This window comes from Neopelma chrysocephalum, unplaced genomic scaffold, assembly GCF_003984885.1.
Source record: "Neopelma chrysocephalum unplaced genomic scaffold, ASM398488v2 Primary Assembly neopelma1_108, whole genome shotgun sequence".
Taxonomy (NCBI): Eukaryota; Metazoa; Chordata; class Aves; order Passeriformes; family Pipridae; genus Neopelma; species Neopelma chrysocephalum.
The window spans coordinates 4,120,993-4,146,414 of record NW_020897773.1 but is presented as its reverse complement, the minus strand read 5'-3'; positions in this window follow the sequence as shown (position 1 = coordinate 4,146,414).

Genomic DNA, 25,422 nt, shown 5'->3' with positions numbered 1-25,422 from the left:
CATTACCTGCTGATCACCAGGAACCTGCAAAAAACCTGTTCATTCCAGATGTAATTGGGAGTAGTGATAAAGTACAAAATACAACAAGTCCTCTGAGATGTAATATGGGACATTTATTTAGAGTAACTTAGCAGAAAAGCTTGACAAATATGTATTGCTTTATGATTGCTTGTGCTTTTGTTCTTCATTTGTCCTTCTCTAATACTTCTTGTCCCCTGTTGAGATTTTTTCTAATATTTTGGTACACAATAAGACCAGGAAGGTTCATAAACATCTAAGACTAATCTCAACCTTGCATTTGCTATCTTCTTTAGAAAAACAAATCCAGATAAAGCCTTCAGCTGAAGTGACAGTAGTCTGGTGAAAAGTCATTCCACAGGAAAACACAATCAAAAATGAGTAATGGATCTGTAATCACCAACCAGCTAGCCCATCAGTGGTAACCAGAAAAGCACAGAAGACGGAGATGAAGCATCTGAAAAGAGAGCCTCTATCTTTAAGACATGGCTTAAAATCCTTAAGAAATGGCTGAATTAAAAGAACTTTTTATTGTTAACCCAGTGAGAAATCCTAAGTACACTCAAGTCTTTTGGATTAATCCTTCAAGTTGTAATTTAAACTTGCATCTTCTTTCCTCTTCAAACCTGTTTTGCTTTTGTACTTTTCTTTGCATGAGAGGCCAAAGATACTTCTATTTTACATTTCCATTAGTCCTGATACAGAAAACGCATATATGTTTTCTTCTTTAGTCACCAATTTATAGAGCACTGGCCCTGGAACAGAATACAGACTCTGCTACGAAGATTTCTTGATGAGGTGTCAATGACCCCACTTGGACAGCCAAAATAGCTTGTATTTAAGGTGTCAAGGAAATAGAAATGGACAAAATATTGAGCTACTGAAGATGGTATTCACGTGCAGTATTGAAATGTAATCACATCTATTGAATTGTTTGTCCAACAAGTCTGGATCTTTATAAAATACGTATTTTTCATCTGTGTTCAAGAATGGACATCGCCAAGTGTTTATAGAAATAGTAGGCTATGGCAAGAGACCTTTTAGTAAGGTCTATGCTTCTGTAAATGCTTAGTGATATTCTCCCCTCAGTATTTTTGCTACACATTGAAAGAACTCCATGATATTGCTGACCTTTCCCTTCCTTTGGCTTCTGGTGACAGAAGACTAGAGGACACGCAGGTTCATGAGGAGACCAAGGGCTTACAGAGACAAGGAGGCAGAAAGCCTAGTGCATGTGACAATTCCCATATATGATGCCAGGTATTACATGATGCCAGGTCTCAGTGGGACATACTGGCTGTGGCTCTTCAGCAGTCAGAACGAGTCTTTTCACTGGCCTTACCAGCACATTAAAGCCTTAAAAATATTTGACAGCATTAAGAAACAGTCTGAGCTTTTGTGTACCACTGTGAGCATGGCTCCATACCTCCATTTCCACTGCCATTCACAGATGAGCTCAAACACTGCAAAAGTAGAGTTTATGCTTGCATTCTCCACCTCCAGAACAACATCTTCCTCACTGCCAGAATGGGGGAGACTAAAGGCAAACCCCAGACTGTTACTTAATAAGATTATATCTTTCCACAAGATATGATGTAATATCCCATCACTCACAATGTCTCATGAGGCAAACCATAAAAATTAAGAAGGTATTTGAGCTGCACTGGATGTTTTCCTTCGACGCTTTTGTGGGAAAAGGGTATTTTAAAAGGAAAATGATAAATAATCTCATTTTTCAGACAAAGCTTCCCAGTGTGATGGAACTGTAGTTTTTGTAATTTTTCATATATAATTTTTGTAGGAAGCCAAACTGTTTAATAAAAGGAGGTGGATGGTGAGGAACAGAGTCATAGTTTCACATCAAGTCATTTTGTAAGAGAAAGGCTTCCTTTTGATTTTTCTTCAAAAAAGGCTTTGTAAGTTTTCTAAATAATAGTAGTGCAGTGCAGAAATAGCCTCTTTTCAAAGTTTCCTGAAAAAATTGTCTCTTTCAGGGACAAAAAAAATTAATAGGATTTGGAAAAAAAATAAATCAACTGTCAGCTTTAATCATCAGTAAGGTGAGTAGGAATTGCTCTTGAGCAACAAAGTTCTGTTACACTGCACCTTAGCATTTTGAACTAAAATAATTAGAATTTCTCTTAAGTTATTTAAAACCACACTTTCACTAGACATACAACTGATAACATGATTTATTTTAGACAATACCAGTGGGTAGTAAGAATATTTTGATTCAGGTTTTCATACATTGAAGTGCCTCCAAAGGCAGACAAAAACATCTTCATTATTTCCAATAGAAATACATCACACAAGGTAATTTAGGTTTCTCATTTCTGTTTTAGGATATGCTTAGGCCAGCTTTGAACAAGTTCTAACCATTAAAGAACTGCATTTTTAGAACACTTGAAAAAAATAACAAATATGATATTCCTGATTAAAGACCATCTGAGCTTCTCATCTCTCATCACTTGATGCAAATTCTATTACTGCAGCCATTCTTTTGAGATTTTTTTCTACATTGCTCCAGATTCCTTTAATACACCTTATTAATGGTTAAATGTTTAATAAGCACAGCATATTTCATGAACAGCAGTAAAAGAACATTAAACAGATTTCTTTTCAATGATATATCCCTCCCAAAACCTTAAGTATAATTCCACTATATTCTGAAAACAGAGCAACTAATTTGAAATTAATGGAACCATGTTGTCAGAGAGAAAATTATTTTTCATAAGAGAACCATACCTTTTTTCCAAGATACATGATTGTACTTAGAGACCCTAGGAGAAATAAATAATTCAATGACTCTATACTGTTGCCCAGAACAGGCTATTCACAGAATATCAGTTTACTGAAATGTCTTACTGCAAACAAGGGGTTTTAGGTCTAGGTGGGGCATACTAGTTGGCCTCTACTGCATTTGTAGGAGTATTACTTGTCTAATACACACATAAATATGAAATTACCTGATATTTGAAACTCAGTAAATAAAAATATACACATTTCTAAAACAATAAAAAGTCTCACCAAGATTCATGAAGCAAATAAGGAAGTACCATCTGAAACCAAAACTATTCTCAATCCAAACTGAAGTGCAACCTCTTGCACTGAGAAACCAACCTGATTTCTCATCCCTGTTCTGCTCTTTGCTTACTGCCTTCTTTCAGTGAAATCATTTCATTTCTCTGGCTCAAGTTCTTACAATAATTACTTATTTTTCTTCCTGTATTATTCTTCTTCCTACAGATAGACTGCTTTGTAGATGAGAGCTGTAAAAGTTTATCTGAGATAAAAATTTCAATGCACAAAAGTTGAGCTATCTGAAATTGTTATTTTCTTTGGAGGTCTCAGAGCGGGTCTCATGAATCACCTCTGCAGACTAAAAATATAGTTTTACTTTTCAGACTGAAGTGTCATGTTGCTCTTAATGTCAAGACGAAGGGAGAAAAATGAGTTTTTGATAGTTTTCTCTTGAAACTCAACACTTTATTATTACTGCACTTTTTTAAACAGAGTTCATATGGTATTTTAAAATGAAGAATTGTAGGTTGAAGTCCTGATCCTGCAAAACTATATTGCATACTTAACTCTCCATGTTTTGGGACATTTAATTTAATTCAATAACACTATTTACTGAGCCAAAGTTGAATTTAAAGGTAAGTCTTTGCAAATTTAGGTCTCTAAATAAATAGTTTCTTTGTGGCTTTATTAATCTCTTATCCTTTTTCCTGTTTTGTTCTTTTCAATAATTCCTAAATAGTTCATTTTAGATGTGACTGGGTAGACTGAAGTCCTATTCGACATTGGTCAAGTAGGGTTGACAGATTTCTTTCCTCAGTTAATCAAACAAGCATATTTAGTGATTGAAACTGTTTTTACAAGACTGTACATTTATTGCTGCTGTCATATCTTCAAAGTAAGTCTACTAGCCACTGAACAGGACCAAAACTCAAGCAAAATCAATCATAAAGGAGAGATATTCAGTGCTTCTATATTCCTGTTGTAGTTCTGTTTCTTATGCTTTGCAGAGTGATGAACTATAACATGGTCAAAACACATATTTGAGATCTGGATTTCTTAATTCAAGAGGAATAGGTTTTATGGATATAACCCAAAAGATCATTTTAGCAGTTAACTAACAAGTTTGCACACCTGCAATTGTTGGACAATATTCTGGAATAGCTATGTAGCCAAATTCTGCTCCAGGCATATGCAGATAGAGGTCTCCCACTGAGGTGCATCATATACAGAATGAGAATTCAATTTTCTTGTGCTCATGTTTTGCTAACATTCGTGTTACAAACTACAAATCTGCATCCACAAGCTAAATCTGCTGGTCCCAAGTTTTAGAAGCATTATGTTTTTAGTTAAACAAATACTTTACATCAAATTCCATTACCAGCATTGACTTTATTACTCTGACCCAGGCTAGACGATGAGGGTAAACCCAATGGTAACTGAAATAATTTAAATGTCTCTGTCTCTTAAGTTGTCAACATGGTTTTAAAAGATGCAAACTTGTTAGCTAACTGCTAAAACGGTCTTTTGGGTCATATCCATAAAACCTATTCCTCTTGGAGACCCCTGGTGGCCTAGTGGTTAGCGTGCAGGACTTTCACTGCTGTGACCACGGGTTCAAATCCCGGTCTCCTGGCCTGATGGAGGTCGTTAGCCCTGTGTGGCCATCCATCTATGAGAAGGACACTCTAAACAAACCTACGTCCTGAGGACCTCACTGCCATTGTCCAAGCTTGCTTGGCCCCGGCAGATGAACCTTAGGATTAAAGGGTGGGCTCAGTTCAGCGCAGGCTGTGTCTCACCTAAAAAATCCATTGCGCAGGCTGGAAAGGTAAAAGACCTTTCCCCAAAATCTTCGTTCGCGAAGATGGGCCATTATACCATTCCTCTTGAATTAAGGAACCCAGATTTACTGGGACACAGACTCATTCAATGAACTTGCTCCTACTCTCCAAAGCTCTTTTCATCTCTTTTTTTTCTGAATAAAAATATGACAATGGTTCCTCAAGCACAAGACAGCTAATTACTATCTCTCAGTAAGCAGCAAGGGCAGGAGACTGCTCCTGAGGGGACAATGATTCCAGCTACAGAAATACCCTACTGAGGGTAGGGTGGGCTGAGACAGACATTGACAGCAAGCTCCATTGATGGATAAACAATGGCCAAGGTCTAGCCAAGAACAAAGGGTTATTGGACCAGAAACAAAAAGTTACTAAAAAAAAAAGTTATGGAAACAAAAGTTTACTAGGGTGGACACAAGGCTAGTACAGACATTTAAAGGGTCTATCCAGGTGAGAAGCTATTTAGACCATACAGCTAGAGAGAAGAACAGGCACTAGTACTCCTATAACATACCTTAGAGAAGGAACAGGTCCTAAGCCTGAGCTTAGATGGAGCCCTGGGGCAAGAGGTGTGGGTGGAAGTTCCAGGTGAAGTTGATCACAACCATGAAGACCAATCAGTGTCCTGACAGTGTCATTCTTTCCTGGATTCAACTGCATAAGAATATATGGGCTCAAACAAAGTTAGCGTGTTAAAAGAATGTTTCTGATTAACCTCATCCTCGTTGTTCCAATACCATTTAAAAAGTTGATTATGCCACAAAATATGATGGGCATAAGTGGTTTCTGGTGATAAGTTGCTCCAATTAGGTTATATTTATTTTATATGCTTGCTTCTTGCAAATATTTGGAGGTGAAATTTTATTTCTAGGAAAAATTCCAGTAAGCGTATTTCACTGTAGTACACAAAAAGCTGGAAGAAATATTTAGAGAAAATGAAATATGGCAAGAAAGCATTGTTGTTTAAACTGTTAACTAGAGATATAAAAATTTTATTTCTTTCTTTTCAGAAGGTCTGAGTTGGTCCATAACCAATTAGAGATGTTAGTAAGACTGTTTCTTAGTTATATTACCAATATTTAACTGATTAATACTCCCACTTCTTTTGATCTGTGGGAATAGCTATGGCACGTACAGAAGTGACAGAAAATGCTTACTTAGTTCTTTACTAATGAAAGGAACTCCTACTAATGTAAGGACTTCTTACATTTTTGATTAAAGAACCAGGTCATTTCTTCCAATAAAACTAATAGAAAACTTAAGTGAGTGATGGAAAATATTAATCTTCCAAAACTGTAAGCAGAAAGCAGGTCTGCAAAGATATTTTTCCCAGTTGTTATTTGAACTCAAAATCTGAAAAAACGCTGATGGTCTTTTTGTACATATCCTAAGAAAGATGTGTAAGAACACTTCTTACTACCTGTGAGTTCTATTATTTTCAAAATGGTCCAGTGATGCTAGTAGTTTGGCAATACTTCTAGCTATTACATCAAGAATTATATTTGTAATCAATACAAGGTATTGATTATTGATATGGCTTCTTATTGGAGAGAAGCAGAAAGAGTCACAAAGACTAGGTTGTGATTAGAGCTGATTGTGAAGTTAACAGGGAAAAAGAATATATTAAAAATATATTTAAAAAAGCAGCTTAGGTTGAGTTTTTCTACTGAGTTGGATCCTAAAAATCCCACTAAAATGGACTAGAAGTTTAGTCTACAACTAGCTTGTGCTCAAATTGTCTTGTTGTTGTTCTAAGTAGCAGTAAAGCAAAAATCTTAGTTAGCTTCCAAAAATCTTAAAGCCAAGCCATATGGTACTAACATGGAAATAGCCAAGAAGAACTATAGGAATACAGCAAATCAAAATTCAGCTTTATGCTACTTTAAGCTCAAAGGAGTTGTTTCCAATAGCTGTATTGATTTTTCCATTTTTCCTTAACAGTGTTGTCAAACTTTTGGAGTCATCACTATAATATTGCAAAAATGACCAGCCCAGATTTCACATGCGTGAAGTTTTTCACTGTATTATGATCAAATCTTCTTATTATTTGCTTTCCAAAACTTTTGGTAAAATGTCTTATATGGAATTCCTGGTAAACCTTTTGATACATCTGTTTAATATGAAGAATAATTTTGCCCAGTAAGTTCAAATTTTCTTGCTAGTATGTCTGGTGACTAACAAAAACCCAACAAGCAAACAAACAAAAAGAAAATACAATACCCTTCCCTCCTTTTTCTTATTTTTGTGTTGTTTTGGGTTTGTTTGTTTGTTTTTATATTATTTTATTTCAAAGAGGCAGCAATCCAGAATAACTTTTACTGCTAGCCTAATCTTCTTTTCTTTGCCTAACCTGTTTACATGCTAACAGCCTGACTAGCTGTCACTTCAGTTTAACAACAAATACACCTGAACAAAGTGTATTTTAAATAAGCTGTGCTTCTCTCTTTCCTCCAGCTGCTTGAGTCCCACAGCACGTTTTTTCACTTAAGTCTTCTGGCTCACAAATCAGACTTATATTGGCACGTTGGAGATTCAGACACAGAATGGAGAAAATTAGCAGCCAAGAAAGTATCTGATGGTTTTTTTCTGTTTCATATTGGAGGGTAGGGTCATCCTAATGTATTTAACATAGTCTTAACAAGAAGAAAACCTTAAAGAAATCAAAATAAATAATTTGTAGGAGAAGAAACAGAGGATAAAGAGTGTTTTGCTTAACAGTTGACTTCTGTAACTTTAGTAAGACATTTTATTAATAAGCCATATTATAAAGAGGGGAAGACTCTGAAGCTTTACCAAGGGGAATCAGTAAAGTCTTACAGTCATTGTGGATGGAGGGTGGAGGGGAAATCTGACGAAAATATCAAAATGCCACAAACCCCTCCCAAAAACTAGAAGAACACCAACACAAATTATCTTTGCCAAGTCTGATAAGATATTACGGTCTCATCCGGTCTTCTTCATGATCTGGACATGGAAGGAGGCCCTAATGCTGCAGTTCAAAGAGTAAACCCATCAGCATTATTACTGCTCCTTGTAGCAGCTTCAGCTCTTTCCGGTGGCAGCAAAGCTTCATCAGAAAACAGGGTAGAAATAGCTGTGCTCCTCTGCTGTAATTAATGGGCACTCTGGGAAGCAAGGTGGCTTGAAGATGTTCTCACTGTCAGTAAGATTGCTCTTCAGAGATACGCTAAGTAAGCATTGGAAACATGCGTCAAGATTAGCCTCTAATTTCCACACAGTTTCTTTTTTCCTGCATTGTCTGAAAAGGGCCAGGAAAGAAACATGGGCTTGTGTCCTTACTGAATGTAAAGAGCCAATGCTCTCTAGATGAATCACTTTCTAGAAAGTTTGTCATATAAAGGAGGGGCATTGTAAAAAAAGGTGCAGAACCACAATGACCAGTTGAAAGAATTCGTGGATGAAGCTTGTGAGAAACAAAAAATCTCTAAATATGCATCTGGAAATGCCTAAAACAGTGCTGGGGAGTAACATACGGAAGACTGACTGTTGCTCACAGGGGAGACATCCTGGTTCCCTGGTACCCTTTCAGCCCCAGCTAACAATGAAGTCCACAACCCAGTGCCATCATCATGGCCAGGCTTCGCAAACGAAGATTTGGGAAGGACTCTACCCACATTTGCTACAAGCGCACTGGTGGCTAAAGAGGCCAATACGAGATAGGCCAGTCTGGTTGCAAAAGGCACAGCAGAAAGACTCCTTGGATGGTATCAGCAAGACATGATTCTTTCTGCGTTGTCTTTTCTCCTCAAGAGTGATCCTGCGTGCTTTCTCAAAAGAAGCAGCAGCATTATAGATGGTGTGTCTCCAGATCTCCCGATTGGAGGCCAGAGTAGACCAGTTATGAAGATCAATGTGGCCAAGGTTGTGATGTTGCTTCAGGGAGTCCTTGTATCTCCTCTTCGGGGCTCCTCACTTGCGGCAGCCAGTGGCAAGTTCACCATAGAGCAAAATCTTAGGGAGTTGGTGGTCCTTCATCCTGGAGACGTGCCCTGCCCAACGCAGCTGTGTTCTCAGTACCATGGCCTCAATACTTGTGATTGCTGCCTGTTCTAGAACAGACGTATTAGTCACATAATCTGACCAGTGGATGTTTAGGATGGTATGGAGACAGCGCTGATGGAAGTGTTCTAGGAGTTGCAGGTGGTGGCGGTAGATGACCCATGATTCGGACCCGTACTGTCATCTCCGGATCAGTCTCAGGCGACCAATATTCTGAACCGTCCGCATGCAGGGTTGAGTCTGTGGCTTCCAGTGCACCTTTCACCTGCCGTTTCAATCCTCGCCCGTCGCTACAGGGCTTTACAAATGTAGGTAAAACCTTCGAGCCTGCGCAATGGATTTTTTAGGTGAGATGCAGCATGCGCAGAACTGGACCCGCCCTTTAACCCTAAGGCCAGGGCCGAGCGAGCCCTCCTTCTCTTAGATGGATGGCCTTACAGGGCTAAGCAAGCTCCTTCTGCCCGGGTTTGGAATTAGAGTTGTCCTTCTCCTAGGATGACTACTGGAAGGCTAGTGAGCCCATCCTGCCCATGGACCCAGTGCCATAGGAGGGTGGGGAATGGGGAACTAGAAAGGACAGACTTAATCATAACCAACCATAGTGGTCCTTCTCCAGGTCTTTGAGCAGCTAATGGAGAATGTGGTCTATAGACAAAGGTGGCACAATAGAGGTGTATTACACCATATTGTTCCTCCAACTACATCCAACTATTCACCTAATTCCTTTTAGAAGACTACACTTACTGTATTATCCCCTCAGGACATTTTAGTAATTACCTGAAACACCCTTTAGAAGGATGCAAAGATCAGGGATTAGTTAAACTACTACGTGGAAAAGTACAAGTCAAAATAGCAGTCCAAGTGAAACATCATTAATGACTGAAGCCATGTTAGGCTATTAAGTTTTGAATTGGGCCTTGAAAATCCTAACTGGGGATTCTTGGAATTCAAATAAATGCTTAGACTGGAGAACTGAAAAGAAGACAGTAAGCTAATCAACTTTAAGAGTTATTTAAAGCTTGGGAAATGAAACATTAAGTATATTTCAGGAAAGAAATAGTAATAAGAGCTTGACAAATTGAAAAAATTAGACTGGCATCAATTATGTAGTTGAATAAAGATATATACAGGCACTTAAACAGAGACAAAGAATGAGTTGTGAAGAAACAGTAGAAAATGGAGGATAACTATTTTGACTCCAATATCTTAAATAACAGATTATACTTCAAAAAAAGATAACAAGAAAGCAAATGCAGACTTGAATTACATTATTAGGAGCATTATGTGCAATCAGTAATTAGTATACTCCCATTTATTTTACACTGTTAAGAGCCCAGATTCAAGAGTTTTGTCTCACTTCAAAAAGACAACAAACAAAGTATAGAGTTCACAACTTTAAATGACAGAGAGTGATTAAAAGTTAGGAAAGTGAAGCTGGCAATAAAAGAACCTGGCAAGAAAAGATAACGCAGGGAAGAATAAACTGTCAGGAAATAACAATAAGGATGTTATAAAAAGACAGGCATCAAGTATTCTGACTTCTCAGAGAGGACAAGAAAAAGTAAAATGTGCTTAACTTAAATTGCAACACAAATATTCTGCTTAAACATTAGGGAAAGAAATTCTCAAATGCCAAGAAGTTATCATAGTGCTAGATATTATCATAAAAAATGTCATATATCTACCTAGAGACTTAGAAAAGGATAAAAATATCAAACAAATGTTATATGAGCATGCTGACATAAGATTGCTGTTACATGTCCCTTACTACAGGATTCTAAATGAAAGAGGAAGCTATGTCTTGTTGCTAAAAGGACAAGCAATTCTTTTAATAACTTTTTAAGTAAAAAATAAGAACAGAAGCACATAGTCTCAGTAAATATTTATGATTCATTCAGAAACTATTTCAGAAAGTCATACATGACCTTCTGTTCTGGTTATCTTGGAGAGTTAGTAAGGCAAATCTTATGCAGTTCATGAACTTGGTATAAAAAAAATCTAACTAAGCAATTTCCTAACATGAGATAAGTGTAAATTTAAGAGTAATTTGCATATTTTTCAATTGTTCTGAAAAAAAGAAATATGATGAATAGTATTTATTTTGAGGGTAACCACATGATTATTAGTAACAGTACATTTAATTTCTGTAGGACATGTATTTATTATTTTGACATAAACTATGACAACCTTTGCTCCCAAAGCACCCTTTCATGGAACATTTTGAAGACAAGCATACCACAGATCCCTGACCATAAATAACAAGTAAGCCTGCATGATTTTTGAGAACATAATAGTAATTCTATTAAGTTCTAAATTCTAATAATTCTACATAAATTACATCTATATCTTAGCTCAAAAGAATTCTGTTAAGCATCCACAAATAATTCTGTTTCCGTTCTCAATTCTATCTTTAGTGTTGAGGTATTCCATCCTATCAGAGAAATGATATTAAGCACATTTTTGTCATGCCTATATATGAAGTAACTTCTGCTCAGATGCTTATTAGCACTCAATGTTTCAACTTTGAATGATGATCTGTCTGTAGTTTCTCTCATGGCATCATGACCTTAGTACAGATGCCGGAATAACTGAATTGTTCTTCCTTGCTTGTTTCATCTGATCCAGGAACTTTGGAAGAGTTCAGTACTCTTGTACACATCCATAATGAAAAAAGACCACCTCATAATGTTGAAACCACCATGATTTTGCAGTCATTTCAGTTAAGAGCTTTTCTTTGCCTTTTTTTTTTTTTGTAAATATTCAACTGATATATGTTTTTAGTTGGGAGCAGATTTTAGAAAACAATATTAATTTCTTTTGACTAAAACAAATAGAAATGCTCATATTTTCTGACAGTTAGATAACTCTGTCTTCATATCACCTTGATTTTCCCACTCTAGAACATGCAACTGGGAGTGTTTTGAGCCTAAATTATAGTTAGTGTTTGAAATCCAGGATACCATTCCAGAGTGCATTTGTACAGTAAAAAATCCATGAAGCAATAGGTAGTCCACAGGGTCTATGAAAGTAGGTGAACCAGACAGGGTGTATGAAAGTTATGATCTGACATCACTTTGTAGCATATGTATCTCTAAAGTTAGGGACTGTTCTCTAAATTGAAATGGTCGAGTACTTAAATCTACATAGTTATAACTATGCCTTTTAATTTTAAATAAAAGCCCCAATAAATTTGCAGAATTCCAGATAATCCCATCCCGAAATGGAATTCAGAAGTCCTAAACACAACCAGTTCTAATATCCAAAAATGTATGTAGGGAAAAAAATTATATCCATGAAATCCCTCTCAGTGAAAATCACTGCAAGCAGAGATTCCTAGTCAAATCATCCAAAATTGTCTAGAAATAGTTTTTACTGTAAGACTAAAAAAGAAGAATCTCATGAATAATTTTAACTATAAGTTATGATTAAGCAGATGTACTATGTAGCTCACGTACCGCAAGTGCACACAGAGCTATAAACTCCAAAAGCTTGATGACCAGTTTATGCATAGGTTCTGCAATGAAGAATGAAGATTTATCAGTGGTAAAGTTGTACAATTTCAATACCTACTGAGTTGTCTGTATATTGTACCAGGCTTAGAAATTTTCCAGGATGAAAGCAGAACAGAAAATAAGGATGTATGTCACATATGTCAGCTATTTAATATTGCACTTTATCCTACTAAATAGATATCCTATAGGTAATGACATTCCAGCAAAACATGAATCATTCTCTCAGCACTTTTTCCTAATCTTGAATCTTTGCTCAGTGGAAGTGGAAACATTGCCAACTGTTTTAATGCAGATTCATAAAGAATGAGGATTAGCAAAGCGTCAGTTAAGAAGGTTATGCTGAGATGATGTGAAACCAGAAAGGACCATCTGCTATGTTTTGCATAGCTACAAAAAGGGTTTGGCCACAGTCATCCAGATGACTATTAGAAGACCAACTATAATCTTAGATATTATTTTCTTTTGTCTTAAAATTATGACTTCCACATAATATGTCTCTCCACTGTTTTTTTTCCACAACGGTGAAAATGCTTAATTGAAATTCTGTGATTTAAGCATTAATATTAAAAAATATAGGAAAATATTGAAAAGCAATAGAATGTTACCCTAGATATCAAAGTTCAGTTCACCTATTATTATTTAAACAAATTTAGGAGAGGGAAGTACATACTTATTATTGAAGAGTATATTGACTCCGTATATTCTGCTGCTGAGATCAAGTGGATTTTTGCAGTTAGTCAGAAATGGTTACTCTTATGAATATTTTACAAGGTTTTCTAGTTTTGTTGTAAACTACAGCATGGTGAATAGCAGATGAAACTCAACCAGTCCTACGAGTTTCATGTAGAAGTATTATGTAACATAGGTGCCAGCAAAAGTACATAATGTGAGGACCAAACAAGGTAAAATACTTAGAACAGGTTAGGCAGATGAAGAAGTGACCTGTAGAAGATTATTAAGTTTGTTCTTTTACCTGCTGATAGAATCAAAGATTTAATCCATCTTGTCTAAATTTGAATTTACTCATCAAATAGGCATATTCATCTTTAACATCTCATACTACCATGTCTTCATTTACTACAGAAAACCAAGGACTTATGATGAACACATCTGTTGTACCTGCCAGACTAATTTAGGCAGTATTTCACACCACAGAACTTGCAGATCTAGCCAAGATTTGTCAAAATGTAACAGAGAATCTGTAAAGATGACAACTTGCCAAGAGCAAGATTTCTTCTTTGTCTAGAAGCTGACAAATTTCAGAAGCCCCACTTCTGTCATTACCATGTAGTGACATTGTCACAGGTCAGAGGGGAGGGAGAGGAATCTTTTGTCCTGCATGAGCTCAAGCCTGAACATAAATGTCTATATAACAACTCTAGTAAGAAGAGTAGCCGAGGCAGTACACTGAAAACACGTGTGTGTGTGTGTGTATGTGCGCATTTGCAGAAACAGGATCTGAGGAAGAGCAGCATATTTCGTGAATCTCATTAAAACAAACAGATATTCCATTCAAAATTCTTCACCCAAACAGTAAGAAAAAAATTTTCCTAAGACATCTGGGAAATAAATATTCAGAAGGTAAAAATAAATACAAGTTAAGATATTATTAAGCTGCAGAGTATGGGAATAAGGTAAAACTAGGAGAGCATTTTGTCATTTCTTCTTGGTTTATGACCACCTAAGAAAGAAAATTGACAGCATGAAGCAGAAGAATGAGAAATCAAGAAAGACATCTGAAGTGGTTTAATATATGTTACTGAAGAAAAAGAAATATTCATTGTGGGGATATAACAAAAACATAAGTTAATAGGTCAATGTGAAAAGAAGCATATCAGTCAACTCATTCACACTAATAGTTCTGGACATGGAGCTAAGACATTGTCTCTGACTAGTAGTACTAACAGTTCATCTGAGTCTTCTGTGATTTGGCATTTATGAACTATGGATTATGAACAAAATCCAAGTACCTGTCCGAATCTTTGCTCAGGAAATATAATTCTCAAACAATCCTGGTGGACTTTACCCAAAATTTTACTTTATTCAGACCATCTAGCAGCTTGTCACAGATTAGGTCAGTGAGACAACCCCCACCCAACACTAAGAACAGATGGCTCTTAGGAAAATAGGATACAGCCAAATGTTCTGTATATTATCCACTATAGTTCTAGGGGGAAAAAAAAAGTTGTGCTTATTTTGTCTATTTCTGTATCACCAAAGTTTGATGTACCTTAAGAGTGAATGATGCGATCCTGAAATATCGTCACACCTTTCTTTAAAGAATTTACTTCAGAAGACCACATGTCCCAGAATGTAACTAAAAAAGTATGCAAAATACTAGGAATGTCTCCTCTAAAAGTACAGAGAATTGTTTGCTTGTAGAGCTACCACAGATGACTTTTCAGTGAGGAAAATTTTGAAAATCTGAAAATTAGTAGATGCTGACTGAAATCCAAATATTGCCCTTTCTGATTTTTGAATGTGCACAAGTTCCACAGTGTGATCTTATTCAGAAAGGTTAAAATAATTTGTAAAGTAGCCTACTGATGCTGTAATTGATGCTTTATATATGCAAGTCTATATGTGAACTATGTATATTGTTTCACCTATATGACCTGTCCATTTTTTTATTTTTTTTTTAATGATGCAATGAATTCAGTCAGGCAAAAAAGGTTGAATTAACAGTGAAACTGCAGATGCGTGACAGCACATATATTATTCTGGTGAAAAAAAAGAAAGTTCACTGACAGGGCTTCACAGCTAAATTTGTTTTCCTTGCTTGCCTCTGTTTAGTCCTATTACTACTAAATGACAGACTGGGAACATGAAAACCAAACGAAAACAAACAGATGAAGAATCAATTTTTTTTCAGTTTTATGACTGGTGATGGGTGGTTGTTTATGCTAGAATTAGGTGTTACCTTCGTAAAATGCATTCCCTGAGTGAAATAAAGATTCTGTCAGTGACTACGATGTTTTCATTCTGTCAAATGAGGGACAAGGAAGAAGACTTCTGATGGTGCTAGAATCCCACTCCATCTAAATACTAAATAAAACAGTGGCAGACAATTACTGAGAGAAATTTTTTTTAAAGTAAAAATCAATAAATTACAAAGCATTGATTAACATCATATACCAAACACACAAAGTCAGTCAGTTTCATTTCATGATCCACATTCTTTCCTCAGCATGAGACTGACCTTTTAAAAATGCTGTCTTTTATTCAGGGTTTCAGAGACCACACAAATTGACAGCAGCAGCAACAGCTATTTTGAGTCATGGTAGAAATCACTACAGTTTCTGCTTGAGACACAATAGTTATAGACACTGTTAAAGCTAAGAAACTTGAAAAAAAAAACCCAATAAAAGTCATTACTGTCATCTAGGTGGCTGCTGGGGCAGGTGTACTGCTGCTGTCCCCAGGCCACCTCCCCAGCCATCTCTGTGCTCCAGGTGAAACCACCATCCCAGATGGCCAGAGCCCAAAAAGCAGCCACTGCCTTATCTACTCCTGTCAAAACACTCTGGGTTAGCATAAATGCTTTCAGTATTAGCTTTTTGGTTGGATATTGTGAAAACTGAGACTTTTTCTGTAGAGCTGAGGGACTGTAATGCATGTGAGTCTGCCAGCAGACCAGGGATGTGGGCTGGGGAGAGGACCGGCAGCCTGAGAGACAAAATCGCTTTGCCTGACTCAGCTGCAACCATATATCTGACCACATTTTCTCTTATGTCTGTGAATATTTCAGCCCCATAAATCTTACTTTTACAAAAACCAGCATAGGTGGGGATGACTGAAGAGCTGTGAGCTTGAAAACAGTATTTAAATAGGAGTAAGTACCCAAAACCTTTAATTACCATTAAGTATATAGACGTACATTTGTCATTTTCTGATGATTTTTGTATTTCTTTCTCTTCCTGCCCTTTTTTCTCTTCTTTTTTGTGGTCTGATGGCAGAAAAGTGAAAAAAGCTTCATCACTCCTGAGATGGGGAACCAGTTAAAATATTTTTTCTGTCTTAACTGCACATTCTTAAAAAGCAGACAAAAGAAATTTCCCCCTTCTAATATAATTCATCAAACTTAGGACTGGGCAGAAATTTGAACTACTTAAAGGTAATAGGGATATAAAACTAGAGTTTCCTTTCTTTAGACAGAGCTCTAAAAATGCACTCAGATATTTTTTAAGAGAAAGATGAAAAAGGCAACCGAATCCACAGGGTCACCTATGCAACCACAGCTGTTACAACCTGCCAATTCAAATCTCATGCATAGTCAGATCTGTGAAAGAGGTGGAATTTCAGATCTGTCGCTTATAACATGTCTTAGAAATCTCTGCTTTTGGTATACCATTCTCATGGCAACTATTCCTAAGTGTCTGATCTTTCCACATGTATGCAGTACAGGAAAATTTATACTGTGATCTTGTGAATTTTTTTTCAGAACATCAGTATGGTTGTATTAAAATAGCCCCCACAGAAATTATCTGACAACTATGTAATTAAAAGAGTGTGCAAAATCTACAAAACTTAGTATTTTAAAATGAAAATGGAACCATGGCCTTAATTAAAGAGTTCTTTCCTGCCATAAAATTCCACTGGGGATTTTCAAGTTCCATTTAAAGATCATACATAATTCTGCAACCAGCTTCATAACTTTCTGCTTCTACCTTACAAATTTTCCTTATTGCCTTTTAATTTGAAATATAATTCCACAAATGACCCTACATAAAGCTAGTGCTGAGTATTAAAGGATTTTTTGTTCTGTTTTCCAAGATCTTCTTCTTCTTTTTCTTCTTTTATATATTACATCAGTTCTAAATTCAAATTTCCTTTAAACATGTAACCAGATTAAGAATAAATACATCGTTCTTTTCTTCAGATTGCTATGAATGAATCCAAATATGCTATCAGCTAAATCTGATGAGAAACACAGATGTTCTGAACTTTCAATGAATATCTCAGGTGACTGCTGAGCTGCAAACAAATTCATTTGATGAACCATAACCCCAGTGGAATAAAGTCTTCCCTGATAAATATAGTATTCAAAGTCAAACCCTAACTTTCTAATTTCATGAGGACAGTATAAAATGTCTCTGACAATGAGTTAAAAATTAAAAAAAATATCTGTTGCAGATTCATTTCTGTTTTCTGGATATGGAGGTTGCTAGGTGATGAAAAATAAATTGATTGAATGAAAAGAAAATGCTTATGGGGAACTATGAAACAGATTGCAGGGTACAATACCTTGAACATGAATTAGCATATTGTCATGAAAAAGAAGGCATTTTATAGAATTATGGGGCTGAAAATTTGATAAGAAATTACTAGCAGAAGACATGAGCATGACAATTATTCCGGAGGCATTTAATCATTAGTAGCATAAAGCAATAAATAATCAAGAATAAGAGGAAGAGAATACCGGAGAAGATGTAAGAAATCAAATAGCCTGGATGCTTTTTAGATCTAGAAAAACTATAACTGAAACCTGTTTTGACGTGATTATGGTAAAACGCTGTTGAGAGTACGTATTCATGCAGGCACAGTCAAAGGCAAAAGAATATGCCTACAATTCCTTTGTTTAAAAAGCTTTATAAGCTTCCCCAGCTAATTAGAGTATCTTTAGAATACTTCACTTCTTGAGACTAAGAATACACTCTCAATGGCAAAGACCAAAAAAATACACCAAACCATCATTAACTGAACATTGTACACGAAGTCTGTACATTTCCCACACACTGTAATAAGAATCTCCTAAAAGAATTTTGTTTAATTTTATGTTTATAAAAATCTAAATAACTCAGTGTAACAATCAAACTGTACTTCTAACTCTGCATAAGTTACTAGCATATTTAAGGCCACCTTTCTAAAGTGATACTGCCTTGGATATATTGGTTTTGTCTTCAGTGTTTCATTTCCTCAAGGCAAAGAATGGTCATACAATGGGATTGAGGAAAATCAAGCTACATGGGTGAACACTGGAGAAAATGGAACAACATAGATGTAGGAATAAGCAAAATTAAATGCAAAACCCTTTGTAGCAATTTACCTTCAACCTTGGGCACTATTATAGTGACCTCTTTGGACACCAGAGTAAAGCAAAAAAATATAGGACTGAAAACAATGGACAAATGTGAATTTTACTTCAGCAAAATCTGCTAGAAAATGCAGTATGTATATAGAAACCTTCTAACAAGATGTCAGCTATTAAATAACAACCGTTATTGAGACAGATATTGTTGAAACTCATAGTGACATGTAGGATGAACAAGCAGCATTCTTATTCTCCATTTATTAGAGTGCTTTAATAGTGGCAAAGCCCATGGACATGTGTTACCTCTAAAGCTTCTACCAACGAGACAGATCTTCAGCACAGCCCAAAGCTTCTTGGTGATAGTCTGTTGTAGGAAAATCTGGCCCAACTGAGCATTCTGTGCCTTTGCCTTATTAAGGTCTAGATGGAGTCTTCACTTTCTTTTGGGTTTCTTTATGCCCCAGTTTAACTTCAGAGCAGCACTGGGACTCTTCCCAGAAACGCACTTTTGTCTTTGTTAGTTCTCAGCCTTTAGCAGGATTCTCGGCGTCCCACTGGCTACTAGTAAGATCAAACTGAAACAACTCCTGCATTTCAGATATCCTTTTCTTTTTGTGTAACTTATTCCAGATTATTTGTGTGCACTGTAGTTCATGCCAATAGGATTAAAATACTTGCCATGTAGCCATGGACTAAGTTAACCCTGTGGAAATTTCAGACCAACACTTAAGTGCAATTCCATTACACTGGCATTAGTAACCCTGAGAATTTAGCAGTTGGGCTTTTTTAGAGAGTATGGGTCATGGTGTAAAGCAAACAGGAAGGTATGTGAATGCAGTTTGCCTGTTAAACCCAGACAAGCAGTCCCAGGGCTGAGACATTATGTTCTGCCTCTCTGCAGGACTCAGTAGCCTGGGGCAAATCCATTCCTAAACTGCACCTACCTAGTTTCCAGAGAGCTTGGAAGGAACAGTTTGCAGCTTTCTGAAAAACACGAGGTAAATTCTCTGTTAAATAAATTCTATGTTATTAGAAATGCCTAGCTTAACTCAGAGTTCCTAACCTTGCTCTGCACACCTGGCAGTGACGGGGATTTTCTTGAAAAATTTTTATAGTTTGAACACGACTTAGGCCAGGTGGCTAAACCAACTTTTCCAGAATGACTAAAACCTGTTTTGGAGAGAAACATGAAGGATTGCCCACTCCTCATAGCCTACAGACAATAGTTTGCTAGTTCGATGAGGATAATAATTTGTAAAAAGTCAGGACCACAAAGCAAAACAGATCTGGTATCCAATAAGCCAATTTATCTAGAGGCAGCTTTGCCACTTTTAAAATCTTTATGTGAAATCCAGATGGCATGTGTTTGCAATGGCATACCTGGCCAGCTGATTCACATCATCAAAAGGGACCAGATCTTCCCTGTTATATGAAATCCAACTCTGAACAAAAACCTGATTATATCATTTCTGGGTGATGCTTTCCTAAGTAATCCTCCCACTGTAACCAATTAAAGGTCTGTCATAGATAAAGACAAAAAGTACACAATTTGCTCAGACAGAAAGTATATAATTAAATATTCTCACTGGAAGAGCAAGGCCCTTGCTATTAGCTGGTAGTCCCCATCTCTGTAGGGAAGAAAAATATCAGATTATTAACACGTCATGTAAACCAAGAGAACCAATTTTGGACCATCTGAGTTACTATAAATATTGTTTCAATATCTACTTGAGTGAATAATCAGCTCAACATTGTTCTAATCTTCTGAAGATCTTGGTTTTTAATATAATTTCAGTCTGAAGGAAAGAATTAAATGTAAATAGTTTAGAAATATGCAGAATCACAGAGTGGTTAAGCCTGGAAGACACCTCTGAAGATTGTCTAGACAAAACTTCCAGATCAGAATGGGGTCAACTACAAGAGTTTGCTCTGGACTTCATTCAGTTGTGTTTTAAATATCTCTACTAATGGAGACTCTACAACCATTGTGGGTAATCTTTTCTAGCTGGACTATCACACTAATTTTTTTTCCTTAATCTTAAATGGAATTTGAACTGTGTTTTTATTTGTGCCTGTTTCTTTTTCTGCTTTCACTGAACACCACTGAGAAGCACCTGGCTCCATTCTTCACACACCCATCAAACCATTTATACACACTGGCAAGATTTCCCCATGAGCTGTCTCTTATTCAGGTTGAATAGTCCTAGCTCCCTCATCCTCTCTCATATGAGAGGTGCTCAAGTCCTTAATTGTCTTTGTCCAGCATGCTCATGTCTCTTTTATACCTGGGAGCCCAGAACTGGACTCAGCACTCCAGATATGTCTCAGTAGTGCTGAGTAGAAGAGAAGGATTACCTCTGCCTAATTGTGTCCAGGAGGCTGTTGTACTTCTTTGCTCAACGGCGCACTGCTTGTTTGTGCTCAGCTCGTTGTCCACAGGGACCCCAAAGTCCTCCTCTATCTTGTCAGTTCAGGCAATTTTAAGCCACATAACTCAATTCACCTCACTTACCTAGCCTGCACTCATCAGCTAGCTGATGTCATGCAGCATCAAAACCCTTGCTACAGTCAAGATAAGCAGTATTCAGTGCTCTCCCCCCATCCACCAAGCCAGTCATCTCAACCATCAGGCTGGTCAAGCATGACTGACCTAAAATAGTTGTACATCATAAGAGATATCAGAATAACAAATACAATTACCATTATGATCATGGACTGCCATCAGTCTGATTACTTTAGACTAAGATATGTTTCAGCCTCACCATTATGCTGCTCTATCTAATACTGCTCAGTAAAAAAGCCTCAAATTGTGGACAAAAAAAAGAAATAGATGAGCAGTAAAGTCAAAATTCAGCTGAAATTTTGGTTAAATGCTCAATTAACCTAAAGCTTCAGATTAGCACTTCTTTCAAGAAAGTTACTTTCCTAGACACTTCTCTACTTGATTTTATTTGAGCCGTGATCACGAAAGTGAATCGTGGTTCACATGAGACAAAATGCACATATAAGTAAGGAAAGGAAATATATGGTTGTGGGTCTAGAGACTGTAGCCGCAGATTCATTTCTTCTTGATAATTCATTAGAATTAGGTAAAATTAAATTCCAGACATCACTATGAAGCAGTGATATTGTGGTCCCTTAACAGGTTATATCTGTAATGTGTAATTTTTTTTTTAATGTAGTGGACATACTGTTCCATAAAATACACTGTTTTGAATAAGAAATTTCGTGTGACATTTTCAGAAAGACCTTGGCTGGCCTTTGGCATTCAGGAAAGCTAGCAGCACTTTAATAACACCATGTCTTTTCTCACAGTACTGCTCTAAATAGTGATAGCAATATTTACTTCTACCTGTTTTATAGTTCTGTCAAATAATTTCATGTCTTGCAAATGGGATAATAAAATCAATTGATAGCATTAAGCCATTTTATTTTCTCTCAGACAGATGTTAATCCAGTGACAGTTTAAAAAAAAAGAAGTCTTCAACCACCTACATACAGCTCACATACAGCTGAGATCGCTAGGGCACTGAAAACAGCTTTGTCAAGGATCTGTAGCAGAAAGTTTACTGAGTTACAGAGATACTTCAGCCTAACCAATGTGCTCACAGATGTACAGGTTTGTATTTTTTTTTATTTGTAAAGCAACACTTCAAATATTAGAAAAGTTCAATGCTTAAGATAGTGAGTATAGTGAGCACGCATTTTCAGAAAGCTGCATCACATCTAAAATATTATGTCTTTAATTTACAATGACATATTACTGCAGTAGCATAATATTCATGTATTGTGATATGATATTTGGTAAATATATGCAATGAAATAAAAACATATATTTTTTTTGTTTGTTTTGAGCAAATAAACATAATACCATGTCATAATACTGACACACCCAAAGGATGGGGTACCATCCAAAGGGACCTGGACAACCTCAAGAAGTGGGCCAGTGAGAATCTCATGAGGTTTAACAAGATCGAGTTCAAGGTGCTGCACCTGGGTCAGGGCAACCCCTGATATCAGTCCAGGCTGGGGGATGAACAGGCTGAGAGCAGTCCTCATGAGAAGGACTTGGGGGTGTCTGTGAATGAGAGGCTGGTCATGACCTGGCAGTGTGCACTTGCAGCCCAGAAATCCAATTGTATCCTGGGCTGCATCCAAAGCAGTCCAGGTAGCAGATCAAGGGAGGTGATTCTGCCCCTCTGCTCTGCTCTGGTGAGACCCCACCCGGAGCGCTGCATCCAGCTCTGGGGCCCCCAGCACAGAAAGGACATCAATTTGTTGGAGCAAGTCCAGGGAGGGATCACCAAGATGATTGGAGGGATGGAGCACCTCTCCTGTGAGGAAAAGCTGAGAGAATTGGGATTGTTCAGCCTGAAAAAGAGAAGGCCTAATTGCTGCTTTTCAGTACCTGAAGGGAGCTTACAGGAAAGATGGAGAGGGACTATTTACAAGACCATGTAGTGACAGGACAAGGGGTAATGGTTTCAAACTGAAAGACTAGGTTTAGATTAGCTATTAGGAACAAATTATTTACTGTGAGGGTGGTGAGGCAGTGGAACAGGTTGTTTATAGCAGTTTTGGATGGCCCATTCCCTGGAAGCATTTAAGGCCAGGCTGGATGGATCTCTGAGCAACCTGGTCTAGTGAAAGGTGTCCCTGCCCTTGTCAGGGGGGTTGGAACTAGATGATCTTTAAGGTCCAAGGCCATTTTATGATTCAATGGCAATCACCAAAACGAGAAGTATACAAACACTATGGGACTCAAAAGTTCTGAAGTTAGAGGAATTTATTGTTAAATAATTTTTATTAGCAGTATTGACTTTGTCAATATTGAAATTTAGAAAGTTCTGATCTTTTACACAGGAGGAATAAAATTCAAGCATTTCAGTAATGGCAAAAATGTCAAAGGTTTAATATTTTTCATATGTATAGACAGAAGATTCAAAAAGTTGCAGTAACATTTAAAAATCTACTTTGGGTGAATATTTTTGAATATGTTTTTATTGTTCTTCACTAAGAAGTCTTACTTATTTTTTTTTCCTCAAGTACATATGGGTGATGGAGAAATGAGGCTGCACACACACACACACACACACACACACACACACACAGAGAATTCAATTTCGATTTCGGGATTTCTCCACAGCTCTTTTTCTGCATTTCCCTTTTATTCATATTCTTCTGTAAACAGCACCTGGTGTTGTCTTTTAGTCAACCAGAATTCTCAGGATCTTGCTAAACTGGTGTTTTGATCCGACACATTCACACTTGCATCATGTGGTGGCTGTTTTCACCCGTGAGAGAAACCATACATGCTACCATGCAAACCATTAAGTGGTTTTCCACTTTGAGAAACACAGCATTCTCTTTGTCAAAACACCCGTCAAGGTCGATCCTCCTTTTGGTTCTAATTAACTAAATGCAGGTGCAGGCTGACTCAGCTTGTTCCCACAAGTACATGCTTTTTATGGAACTATAGTGCTTCAGTACCAGTCTGATAACCTATAATTTCATGTTTACATCACCTTGAATTTATTTTTTATGTAATTAAACAATTTAACATCCTCTGAAGAATCCTTAGGGTTCTCCCTCAAGAAGAACAAGGACTGGTTTCATGAAAACAATCAAGAAACCCAGGAATTGTTGAGGAAGAAGAGAACTGCCCACCAAGCACACCTTGCACTGCCATCCTGTCATGCAAGAAAAATAGCCTTTCGTCTTGCATGCAGCAAGCTCCAACAGAAACTCCGTGACATCCAGAACAAGTGGTGGACCGATCTGGCTGCAAAAACTCAACTATGTGCAGACACAGGGGATCACAAAGGATTCTATGAGGCCCTCAAAACAGCATACAGGCCTACATACCAAGTCCAAAGCCCACTACTCAGTGCAGATGGTCAAACGCTTCAGGCAGATAAAACCTCCATTCTGAATAGATGGTCTGAACATTTTCAGACTCTTTTCAGCACCAACCGTTTAGTCCAAGACTCAGCAATTCAGTCCATCACACAACAACCGGTGAAATACGAATTGGATACTGCCCCCACTTTAGGAGAAACCCTCAAGGCCATACAGCAGGTGAAAATCGGCAAGGCAGCTGGGGTTGATGGAATTCCATCCGAAGTCTGGAAACATGGGGGCATTGCACTCCATGCTAAATTTCATGAGCTCGTGGTGCGCTGTTGGGAACTAGGCGAACTACCATCAGATCTTCGTGATGCAGTCATCATCACCTTGTATAAGAAGAAAGGTACCAAATCAGACTGCTCAAATTACCGTGGTATTACTCTGCTCTCCATTGCTGGCAAAATCCTGGCAAGAATACTTTTGAACAGACTAATACCCGCTATAGCAGAAGAAATTCTACCTGAAAGTCAGTGTGGTTTCAGAGCCAACAGGAGTACCACAGACATGGTATTTGTTCTCAGACAACTGCAAGAGAAGTGTAGGGAACAGAACAAAGGTCTCTATGTAACCTTTGTCGATCTCACCAAGGCTTTCGATACTGTGAGCAGAAAAGGTCTTTGGCAGATTTTGGAACGTTTAGGTTGTCCCCCCAAGTTCCTTAAAATGATCATCTCTCTTCATGAGGATCAGCACGGCCAAGTCAGATATGGCAACACACTTTCTGAGCCCTTTCTAATAAAGAATGGTGTGAAACAAGGCTGCATTCTCGCTCCTACCCTATTCACAGTCTTCTTCAGCATGATGCTCCAAAGGGCCACGGCAGACCTCAATGATCAGGACGGTATCTACATTCGATATCGTACTGATGGAAGCCTTTTCAACCTAAGGCGACTGAAGGCCCACACCAAGACCTTAAACCATCTTGTCCGGGTGCTGCTTTACGCTGATGACACCGCACTTGTTGCCCGCACAGAAGCAGCCCTGCAGTGTTTAACATCCTGCTTTGCAGATGCTACTGAGCTCTTTGGGCTGGAAGTCAGTTTAAAGAAGACTGAAGTTCTCCATCAACCTGCAC